The sequence below is a fragment of the Macrotis lagotis genome, chromosome 6 (genome assembly GCF_037893015.1).
Source record: "Macrotis lagotis isolate mMagLag1 chromosome 6, bilby.v1.9.chrom.fasta, whole genome shotgun sequence".
Taxonomy (NCBI): Eukaryota; Metazoa; Chordata; class Mammalia; order Peramelemorphia; family Peramelidae; genus Macrotis; species Macrotis lagotis.
This window is the reverse complement of record NC_133663.1, coordinates 194569588-194581940: the sequence shown is the minus strand read 5'-3', so window position 1 is coordinate 194581940 and position 12353 is coordinate 194569588. Positions and strand designations below refer to the sequence as shown.

At 31.0% G+C, this 12353-nt stretch overlaps 1 long non-coding RNA gene across 1 annotated transcript; it reads right to left on the bottom strand.

The window, feature by feature from the left end:
- Nucleotides 1-2102: 2102 nt before the first annotated feature.
- Nucleotides 2103-11400, bottom strand: LOC141491964 (uncharacterized). The gene is made up of 3 exons (XR_012469813.1): nucleotides 11169-11400; nucleotides 5516-5701; nucleotides 2103-2208 (listed from the first exon to the last, which is right to left on the bottom strand). It is a non-coding gene; the product is annotated as an uncharacterized LOC141491964 (long non-coding RNA).
- Between the last annotated feature and the right edge of the window lie 953 nt (nucleotides 11401-12353).

The following is a 12353-nucleotide window of genomic DNA, read 5'->3' as shown; positions in this document are numbered from 1 at the left end:
CCTAACTTAAAGCAAAGATTGAGCATTCTCCAAGCAGTAACCACCTGTCAAAGAAAAATAGAATACCTTAGTAAATGTATCTCTGGTATCTGATGGAAATGTATTGGATAAAGCACAATAAAAACATGAATCTAATACCAGTATTATTCAACAGCTTTATAAAAAGGCTCACCCAGTTCAAATACCAGGATTACCTAGATATTAATATTACATTAGCCCATATAATTTATTCATCATCACTTTTCATTCCATTTTTGGAATCAACTTTGGCAGGATTTCTAATAAGAAATACATGTAAGAAATACATGTATTGACCCCACAAGCATAAGTAGGTTTGATCTAACCATGGATCTCACTATTTTCCCCAAGTATACAACTTCATGATTACAGATCTAGATGTACATCCTGAACTTTTTTCCTGAACTTTATATAGAATAGATGGGACATACCAAACTGGAAATCTGAGGATCATTTCAAATTCAACAAGTCCAAAAATTAATTCTTTTTTTTTAAGGTTTTAGGCAAATGGGATTAAGTGGCTTGCCCAAGGCCACACAGCTAAGTAATTATTAAGTGTCTGAGAGCAGATTTGAACCCAGATACTCCTGACTCCAGGGCCAGTGCTTTATCCACTATGCCACCTAGCCACCCCTCAAAAATTAATTCTTTATATAGAAATTCTGTCCTCTAACAACCCTATTTCGTTTTACATTCTTCTAGATTCGTATTTACAACCTCAGTATAATCTTTGACTTCTCATGCTCTCACTCCACCTAATCCAATCAGTTGCCAAATTTTGCTCTTCTCACCTTCCTAACATTCACATTGCCACTTTACTCATATGGTCAACACTAGCTCAGGGCTATTCTTTCCTGCTTAACTTTTATATCTTTACTATTGGTCTCCCTGAATTAAGTATCTCCAGTTGGGTACCTATGCTTCACATTGTTGCCAAATATATTCTCCTTAATTTAGAAGTGACCATGTTGCATGATAACCTTCAGTGGCTTCCTACTGCCTCTAGAACTGAGTATGAAATTCTTGTTTTGCTTTAAAATCTTTTACAACCTTGCCTCAATCTACTTTTGAGATATCTTTGAAGCCAGGTACTCCTGACTCCAGGACTGGTGCTTTATCCACTGCTCCACCTAGCTGCCCCCTTGAGATATCTTTCTAGACTAAACAAGCCACCCAAACTAGAAATATCTCTGTCACTCACAATTTTCTGTGCCTCTTGAAAGGGTCATGTCTTATGCCTAGAATATACTTCTATTTCACAGCTGCCTCAAAGAAATTTTAATGCCATTTAAGAAACAACTCGAGCTCCCCTTTTAAACAAGTCTGTTCCATATCCCTCTATATGCTAGTTACTACCTTAACTTGTATTTAAGTAACATATTAATTTTTATTTATATATACCTACAGAGAAATAATTATCTTGTGAATATGAGGTGCTTCAGAAGTAGAAGTGACTTCAATGATAATGACATCTAATAAATTCATTTTATAAGCATGGAAACTGAGACCCAGTAAGGTTATATAATTCCCCACCATAAAAAAAAATTAGAACAAAATAGAAAAGTCAGAATTTGAACTCACATCTTTAGAAATCAATATATATATATATATATATATATATATATATATATATATATATACATATATATATATATATACTTTATACTTTATACTACCTCATGCTGCCTGTTTCAAGGGATTCACCCCTTGGGTCAATTTTAAAGGGACTAATTGTTTCAGGGATTTCAAAGCACTAAGTTATACTTGGAACTCAAGAGGTGAATGGGATATATTGACCAAACTCAAATGACTAAAAAAAACTGAAAGCATTAAGAGTAACTAACTCAAGGTTCACCCAAGGTCACTGAATAGTGCATGAGACTGGTACCTAATCTGCAATATAAACCAATAGCCCCATCTTTCTTATCTCTCTCTGATCTGCTTAATGAGCAGCTGTAGAGCATTAAGCTAAATCATCTCATTCCTTTCCTGCTAAAAATATGCTGTATATGCCAACTTTCAAAAAGGAAGCAAAGGAGATGATGTATAGTTTTCTGTGTCCAGGTGCTTTATTCAGTTCCTATTCTTTATTTAGTTCTTTACACATTCCAGTAGTCATCACGTTTGTCAACACTGTAGGACTGCAACAGAAATCGGAAATGTGCGGAGGGGTTGATGGAGATTGTTCTTCTGTAAGGATAGGATGCAATGAGTTATTTCCATAGGAGCAGAAAGCATTTTCAGGGCATAAACTTGCACATCACAAGGTACTGATTCATGGGGAAAAGAGTGGATTCTACTTGTCTCCACTTTTGCAGTCAGAGTTTTTCTTCATAAACACCTAACAATGACATTGTAGAGAAATGTGATTCTCTTTTCATAACATAGATTGATTCACCCCCTTTTAATTCACTTTCATCACATTCTTGGGTTAGCACCCAATCCAGAAAAAAATCCCTCCACAAAAATATGTCCTTACAAGTGGAAAAATTATTTATCAAAATATATTTTGACTATAGAATCAAAATAGTTCAACTAATAATTACAATAATCAGTTCCTACACTTATATAGTATACTTCCTTAATTCTGTCAAAGCACTCTACAGATATATAACTATAAATTTAAAAGGACAAATGGGAGCCTAGAAATTCCATGTTTATATATATATATATATATATATATATATATAATATGTGTGTATTTATGCATATATAATATATGTATATTTATATAATCATTTATCAAATGCTTTGGATTTTGACCATAAGTTATTTTTTTCTATTAAAATATTTATTTATTCTTGAATTGAAAATACCTAGCCGCAAAAATCTGTGATTTTAGGTGCATTCCAATTCTTTTTTTTGGTAAATTGTGTTTTTTTTCCCAATTTTCATGTAAAGAAAATTTTCAACATTCATTTTTTTTAAGATTTGGGATTTCAAATTTTTTCTTGCATTCTTCCTCTCATCCTTCTTCAACCATGATGGAAAGCATTCAGGCATGTCATAAATCTGCAGTTATGTAAACTTATTTCCCATTAGTCATGTTGTGAAAGAAAGAAAATAAAAAAGAAAGCCAAAAAAAACCAAAAAGTAAAAGTAATATGCTTTACTCTGTATTCGTAGTTCTTTCTCTGAATGTGAATGGCATTTTCTATCCATGAGGCTTTAGGAATTGTCTTAGATTAATCATTGTAGTGCTTGGAAGAACTAAGTTGATCATAGTTGACACTGCCCAATGTTGCTATTCCTGTGCACAATATTCTCTTGGTTTTGCTCATTTCACTTTAGATCAGGTCATATAAGTCTTTCCTGGATTTTTTGAAATCTACCAGTCCATAATTTTTTAGAGCACAGTAGTATTTCATCACATTCATATACCACAACTTATTTAGCTATTCTTCAGTTAATGGGCATTCCCTCAATTGCTAGTTCTTTGTCTCCACAAAAAGAACTGCTCTATTTTTTATGAGAGTACTTTTCCCTTTGTTATGAACTCTTTGATATAATAGTGATATTCCTGACAAAGGATATTCAAAGTTTGATTGGCCTTTAGTTATAATTCCAAATTGCTCTCCAAAATAGTAGGATCAGTTTCCAACTCCACCAAGTAGTGTCTCAATTTTCCAACATATACTCCTACATATTTAATTTTCCTTTTCCTTCATATTATTCAATCTTGGCACCTCAGAGCTGCTCTTCTCTAATCAATAATGATTTAGAGCATTTTCATATAACTATAGATTGTTTTAACTTTTTCATCTGCCAACTGCTTGTTCATATCATTTAACTATTTACCAATTGGGGAATGGCTTGTATTCCTATGAATTTGACTCACTTTTCTATACATTCAGGCAATGAGACTTTTATCAGAAACACTTGCTGTAGAAATTATTTTCCATCTTTCTGCTTTCCTTCTAATCTGTTTAATTCTTTCAATGGTAAATGCCCAATATAAAGATTATTTTGAATTTATGTTACATGCCAGTGTATCATCAAAATTGCAAGTGGAGAGAGAGAGATTAAGAAGTGGTTGGCTAAGTGAGCACAGAGATAGAGTCATGAACTGGCAGATGCTGTATAACTGTGGTAATTAGAAAGGCTAAATGAGGTAGAGACACTTAACAGTTCAGCAGGAAAACATACAAAAAGGATAAAAGAGCCGAGATACTTGGCCAGGATAGCTGGAAGAAAAAGGGCCTCAATTGTCAATAGATGTACAAGGAAAAAAAATGAGAAAACCTATTAGTAAAGGATAATCATTGGAAGAAGGAATGTGTGAGAACAAAATTATAAATTGTTTTAGTGTTGCTTTATTATAATTGGCATATGATTCTATCTCAAAAACTTGAACATTAACCACTGACAAAAATACATAAAAATGATTTTAAGTTTTTTGTAATTTTCAAATGCATTAAGATTTGTTTTATTAATTTTATATGACTCCAAGGTGTTCAATGATTCTAGGGCTCCTTGTAAATGATAAATCTTTTCAGATGAATGTGGAGTCAATAAAATCTCCAAACTTAAAACGTGCTCTATCATTGACTGACACTGACTGAGAGAATATGTGTTTCAATGTGTAGTGGCCATAGATTACATTCTGTACCCTTTGACTCAGAGAGATACCCAAGATGATAGCAAAGAGCTTAAAAAGTGCTATCAAGAATAAATACTTTCTGATCTTATCAAAATGAACTATTGTTGCTCAGTCTTTTGCTTTAATCTATGCTGAAGTAGTGAGGAAAATACTGACATTGGATCAGAAAACCTGGTGTAAAGACTTTATTCCTTTGTGATCCCTGAACCTGTTTCTTGATCAATAAAATATATATCTATCAATATGTATCAATAAATGTGTATAATAAATATGTACCAATAGATATGTATCAATAAAATATGTAAAATATGTACAGTATGACTGTAAAATAACACAATTATTTTACCTTGGTAGCAAAAATAAAATTCCAGAAATACAAATGTCATGAAATGAACTAAATAGGTCTGTGTAGGGAGGCATTTGAGCAGATAAATCAAAGAATCTTTGGAATCAAAGAAAATGGGTTCAAATTTTGGTTCAGCCTCTATTTATTACCTATGTAGTAAATTTAATCTCAACTATAAAATGAAGGATTAGCTTGTGTTAAAGGCTCCTTTCGGTTCTAGATCTATGTTCCTATGCACAATCAAATTCATAATGCTTTCCCCACTGACATATTAAATTCTGGGAAATACACATATAGCTATCTCACTCTATGAAGTCTCCTAAGTAATCTAATTCCATAGAGTTGGATTATTCTGTCAAAAGGAAATCTCACTAAAGACCTTTATTATCATTATCTCTTCATGCTAAAATACAGTTCAATCACCAGGATATAACACCGAGAAGTAACACCAATTCAGAATTTAAGGTATTTCCTAATTTCATGTTACCTTTAGGGAACCTCACAGTGATCTCAGTGGAACTGATCCCCCTCCATGTGACTGCTGATCATACCTTCCATGTTCTTGTGCCACAGAGCCATTATACAGACAACTGATTATTCATAGCCATAAATACTGATTCTTCAAATTTCAATGAATCATGAATCAGTGGTAATTCAGATAATAATCCATTCCTGTAGTGCCATATGTTGTGATTCTCATCCATAACCTTCCATATTTACCAAACTTCATTGAGAGTCTGCAAAACATACCAAGGACCCCATCTTTGAATATTTCTTCACTAAATCATTCAGGCTATTCACATATTTTCCCTTGTTCTTGCTAGACTCCCCTACTTTTTTGATCATAGATCTCCTTCCTATCTGATCCCTTTCTGTGCCATTTACTGAACACAAATCATGCCCATTACATATAATCCACAGTTCTAATTCTTGTGGATAGTACATAATTAATATCCACAAGCCATCAATGGGAAATTTTGCTTGAAAACTTCATTTTAATTTTAATGAGGATCTTAGTATGATTGGAAGTACTGTGAAGGTTCCCCAAAACATGTACTTGATTTTATTCAAGATGAGGCCAAGTTCATTATCCATCAACTGTATTAGATAGATTTACAAATCGGTTCATTAATACAAGAGAAATTTTTCATGAACTTATTTTTATATGAGTACTATTAAGAAGGTCTAGTCTTCCAGAGTTTACTATAATCAGTGCAATAGCAACAGCAAAACATATATATGGAGGACTCCTCTATCACCAGTGGGCATACTCTGTGATGATGAAAACACTTTTTCATGAGCATATTTTGACTTTGATAATCAGAGAATTAATGAGAATTGTTAAAACTATTTTGGCTTTGCTCAAGAAATCTTGTACAATTCTGACATGCTTCTTTGTTGGGGCAGAGCCTTTAAGGCAGTATTTTGTATAGCTTTTCTTTTCTTTTTTCTTCTACAATCAACAAAAAAATCTGCATCATCAATCAGTCATGATATTCTTCTGTGCAGTATATTTTCCAAAAACCTGGTTGTTTTCTTCTCTTATTGTCATCATGGATTCTCTCACTTCTTGAAGAAAATTTTCATAGAATTTGACACTTTAGCAATAAGATAAGAAAGTAGATTTAATGATATAAAAATCAGTAAAGAGGAAAAAATATGTCTTTTTTGCAGAAAGCATGTTGGTTTACTTAGAAAACCCCAGATAAAAATTACAAGTAATTGAAATAATTAATAGTTTTATTAAAGTACTGTTAACAAATAAAATAATAATATCAACATTTCAATGCAGTGCTAAAAAATCAAAAGGAAGCAGTAAAAAGAAAAAAAAATTCAGAATTGCTACAGAATGTATGCATTACTAGAATTAGTATATCAGCTTGAGGTCTAGTTGAAAGAATATTAGATTTGCCATCAGCAGATCTGGCTTCAAACCTTGGCCTACCATTTACTCCCTATATGACCTATATGAAGTATCCACAATCTACATCTGGGTCTCAGTTGCCCCATCTGTATAATTAAGACTGGTAATAAATGGCCTTTAAGATCCCTTTCATCTCCGAATCCATGATCCCATACTAAAATGATACAGGACTTAAAAGCAAACACAAACTACTTTAAAAAACACAAATAATTGTAGAGATATCCTGCTTGGGTTATGCCAGCACAATACAACTATCAATATAACCTAAATTAATATAACCTATATTCATCAAACAACAAAAGGTAAAGTTTATAGATACAGTCCCAATGTGTTTGGAGAAAACACCTCTATATCCCCTGGAGAAATCAAGGGATGGGGAAGAAATTAAGGGGACATAATATCAGACCTGAAATTATATTATAAAGCATTGATCATCAAAATTATATGGTACTAGTTTTTAAAAAGTGAATAGTAGAAAAAACTAGAAAGAAGCATAAACAATTTAAACTGCACTCAAGTATTTTACAAAACCAAGATAAATTCCTAAAAGACAGAGAAATTTAAAACAATATACAAAATTCTTAGAAGGACTGAAAACCAATTTGGCAAAAACTAGTCCAGTATATTGTGCAAAATCCCACTTAACACCAAGCACCATACCATGTCATAAGATGTAGTAAGGGTTACAGATGATTTTAGCTAGTCTCATTATCACAGGTGCGATATTTTAAAAAAAAAAATTTCTATCTTTCCTTGTTTGTTAAACTGTTAATAAATTATTTAATTAGATACTCTGATGTTTCTTTAAACTTTTATGATAGGGGAATTCAAAAGAAAAATGAACAAAAACTTATGGAAAAGAAAAAAATAATATTCATAAGCTTTTTTTCTTACAAAAGCTAAAAGGTTAATGAAATGAATCAAAAGTTACTATAATTTTAGCCAGTAAATTTTGAAAATTTTGTTTGACTACTTAAGCAGCTCAGATGAGAATTGATAAGTAAAATGACTTAGTAGTGGGTGGAATAATCATACCAAATGTTCTATGTGAGATTATAGAAGGTAAATATAATTAACAAGATAAAATGAATAAGTAAAAAATAATTAATAAGCTAAGTAAGAGGCCAAAATAGGGGGGGACGTGTCACACTCAGGAGAAGGGCTAGAAATTGAAGGTGGAAGGGAAAAATTCTGAGAAATTTTGGATTGAACTAAAGAACAAATAAAAATAACTAGTAGTAAAATAGTGTCTATATAATAGATAGAGAAACAATAAAGTCATATTTCAGAAAAAAACTAAAATGGAATTAAAATAAACTGAGTTATTGAGACCTTAAATTAAAATGCATGAAGTAATACAATAAAAATGAGAATGATAGATTGAATACAAAATCATATATTCTGTTGCTAATAAGACATACACAGAATAAAAATGGACTAAAATAAAATTTACTATGAATCAGGTAAATACAAAAAAGGGACTAAAATTATGGTATTAGATAAAGAAAATAAAAAATTGACAACAAAAAGTGAATAATGAGGAAGTTGCAATTTGTTGAAAGATTAAACAATAATACAGCTTTACCATAGTGTATATATATATATATTATATATATATGCAAATATATGTATATCTGTGTGTTTAAAATTCTTTAGCATCACAAAGAAAAAAATAATTGAATTAAAAGAATAATCAGTAATAAAATAATAGTGGGAGATATTAAAGGCCTTCACCCAGTTTTGGATAAATATAATAGAAGGATAAACCAAAGAAAATAGATAAACTTGAGCACACACCAGAATAAAATTGAATATAAAGCTTTATAGAATCATTGAAATAAAACTGCTGAAGAATATACATATTTCTTAGCACTAGTATCATATGAAATGTATAAAAAACTGACTATGTATATTGAAAATAAATGAAAAAAGGCAGAAAAGATGAACATAAACTGTGACTATCATAACATAAATGTATATGAAACATACATAAAATCCATTAGCTGAGTAAGGACACACACAAACATCCACAGACTCCAATATTCAGCTCTGAAATTCTAAGAAATGTGCGAGCCAAACATAGAAACAGTTCATTGTGTGAAAGAAAATGATAATGAAGAAACAATATTAAAAAAAAATTCTGGGATACTACTAAACAATTTCTCTAGGGGAAAATAGAAAATCTGGGGCAGCTAGGCAGCAGAGTGGATAAGAGCACCAGCCCTGGAGTCAGGAGTACCTGAGTTCAAATCCGGGCTCAGATATTTAATAATTATCTAGCTGTGTAGCCACGGGCAAGCCACTTAACCCCATTTGCATTGCAAAAACCTAAAAAAATAGAAAATCTAAAATGTGCATTTTTTAAAATAAAGAGAAATTAATTTTAAAATTCTATCAGCATTTTTAAAATTTGAATTTTAAAGTAGAAAGAACTTAAAACTAGATAAATATTCATTTATAATATGAAAAGGAAATTATAAAACTAAAAAACGATTCTTTGAAAGGATAAAATTGATAAATCTGTAGCTATATTGATTTTAAAAGGGGTACAGAAAATCATAACAGCAAAATGATAAAAAAACAATGCAGTATCACAATAAAACTAGAAGAAATAAAAAGCATTATCAAAACCCATGACTCATTGCTAAAACTGAAAACATTAAAGAAATGTAGGAATATCTTAATATGTAAAGAAATTAACATAATTCAACTTGTAGAGACCTTAAATAATCCATACAATAATACCATAACAGGAATTAAAGTTAGCTGTAAAGAATCACCAAACAAAATTTATTTGCTTTGATAAATTAACAAGAAAATTCTAACCAGATTTTTATTGATTTTTTTCCTTTTTAAAAAATTTATTTAGTATTTATTTTCCCCAGTTACATGTAAAAGCAATATTAACATTTAAAAAAAAATGAGCACCAAATTATCTTCCTTCTTTCCCTCCCACATCCTCACATCATTGAAAAGACAAATAATTTGATATAGGTTATATATGTGTAATCATATGAGATTTCCATAAGATTAATATTGTAAAAAAATACAGATCCCTCCCCCACCAAAAAACTCAAGAAAAGTAAAGTTTAAAAAAGTATAGGTCTTACTGTGTTTTTAGAAAGCATCAGTTCTTTCTTTGGAAATAGCATTTTCATCATAATTACTTTAAAGTCTTCTTGGAACATTACATTGCTGAGAATAGCTAAGTCATTCAAAGCTGATCATCTTATGATATTGTTTTTACTTTGTACCTAGTACATTTTGCTTTACATCAGTTCATGTAAGTCTTTCCAGGTTTTTTTTTTTAAAACCATCCTGGTCATCATTTCTTATAATAGAATAGTATCCCTTTAATTTCAATTCTTTGCCACCAGAAAAAAATACTATAAATATTTTTGTACATTTTTATGTCTCTTTTGGGATAGAGACCTAGTTAGTGATATTGCTAGGAAAAAGCATGTGCATATTTATACAGACATTTGGGCATAATTCTAAATTGCTCTCTACAATATGGCTGAATCAATTCACAACTCCAGCAATGCATTAATGTTTCATTTTCCTCACATCCCCTCCAACATTTAGAATTTCCTTTTTCTATTCTATTAATAAGTCTAATAAGTATGAGGTTAATGCCTCAGATTTAATTTGAATTTCTCCAATCAGTAGTGATTTAGGACATTTTTTCATATGATTATGAATAGCTCTGATTATTTCAGATGATGGCTTTGCATATCTTTTGATTGTTTATCAATTGGTGAATTATATTTATAAATCTGTCTCATTTCTGTATATGTTTGAGAAATGAGATCTTTATAAGAGGAACTTACATCAAAATTTTCCTTTACAATATTTCCCTCACAGTATTTCCCTCTATTCTATTTCTCCCTGTTTATTCTACTTTCTCTCCTTTCACCCTATTCTTCTTCAAAAGTCTTTTGCTTTCCCAATACAGGAATATAATCAGTTTAATCTTAAAAATTCCCATGATTTATTTTTCCTGTTTTCCTTTTTATGCTTCTCTTGTGTCTTATATTTGAAAGTCAAATTTTCTATTCAATTCTGCTCTTTTGACCAGGAAAGTTTGAAACTCTCCTATTTCATTTGATTTCAATCTTTTCCCCTGAAAGAGTATGCTCAGTTTTACTGGGTAGCTGATTCCTGCATGTAATCCAAGTTCTTTTGCATTCCAGAATATCATTTCAAACCAGGTTTATTTCAGACCAATTCTACTTTTAAAGGCATTCTTCACCTCTTCGATTTTTTTGTACCTCTTTTACCTATTATATTATTTAAGGAGTTATTTTCTTCAGAATTGTGTGTGTCTTTCTGTCTCTCTCCTTCATCAAGCTCTTGAATTTTTTTCATGATTTTCTTGCATTACTGATTTCTCTCTCCAATTTCTCCTCTGCCTCTATTACTTGATTTTCAGATTTCCATTTGAGTTTTTCCATGGCCTGAAACTAATTCATATTTTTCTTGGAGGCTTAGAATATAGGAGGGTTGAGTTTGTTATCTTCTTCTATGTTTGTATTTTGATCATCCTTATCACCATGGTGATTGAAGAATTGTTGAACAAATAATGGTATATGAATGTAATGGAATACTATGGTTCTGTAAGAAATCCTGAGTGGAGTTAACTTCAGAAAAACCTTGAAAAACTTCTATGAACCTATATTGAGTGAAGTGAGCAGAACCAGGATAACATTATAACCATTAACAGCAAAATTATTTGATGAACAGCTATGATAAACTTGGTTCTTTGCATAGCAATACAATGATCTAAGACAATTAAATAGGAAAATACCATACACATCCAGAGTCAAAATGCAGATAAAAATAGAATTTTTAATTTTTTAAATATTTTATGTTTTTTCCGTCTCATAGTTTTTTCTCCTTTTATTCTGATTCTTTTTTCACAATGTGTCTAATATGGAAATTTGCTTAACATAGTTAAACATACATAATCTATTTCAGATTGCTCAATGTAATGAATTCATATTAGGAAAGCAATAAACATAACAATTGTATTAAAATTGAACACATGAAAAACCAGATCACTAACTCAATAGATACAAAAAAATTCTTTGACAATATATAACACTCTTTTATTCTAAAACTCCAGGGGCGGCTAGGTGGTGTAGTGGATAAAGCACCAGCCCTGGAGTCAGGAGTACCTAAGTTCAAATCCAGTCTCAGACACTAATTACCTAGCTGTGTGGCCTTGGGCAAGCCACTTAACCCCATTTGACTTGCAAAAACCTAAAACAAAAGAAAAACAAACAAATGAAACTCCCCACAAATTATAAACAGAAACGGACTTTCTAAAACCAAAAGTAGGCATTAAATGTAATGGAGATATATTAGGATTTTCCCCAATAAATACAGGATGATAGAAAGGGTGCCTAATCTCTTCTTTATTCTTTATTATTTCATACACTTCTAACAATGTTAGTGATAGCCAT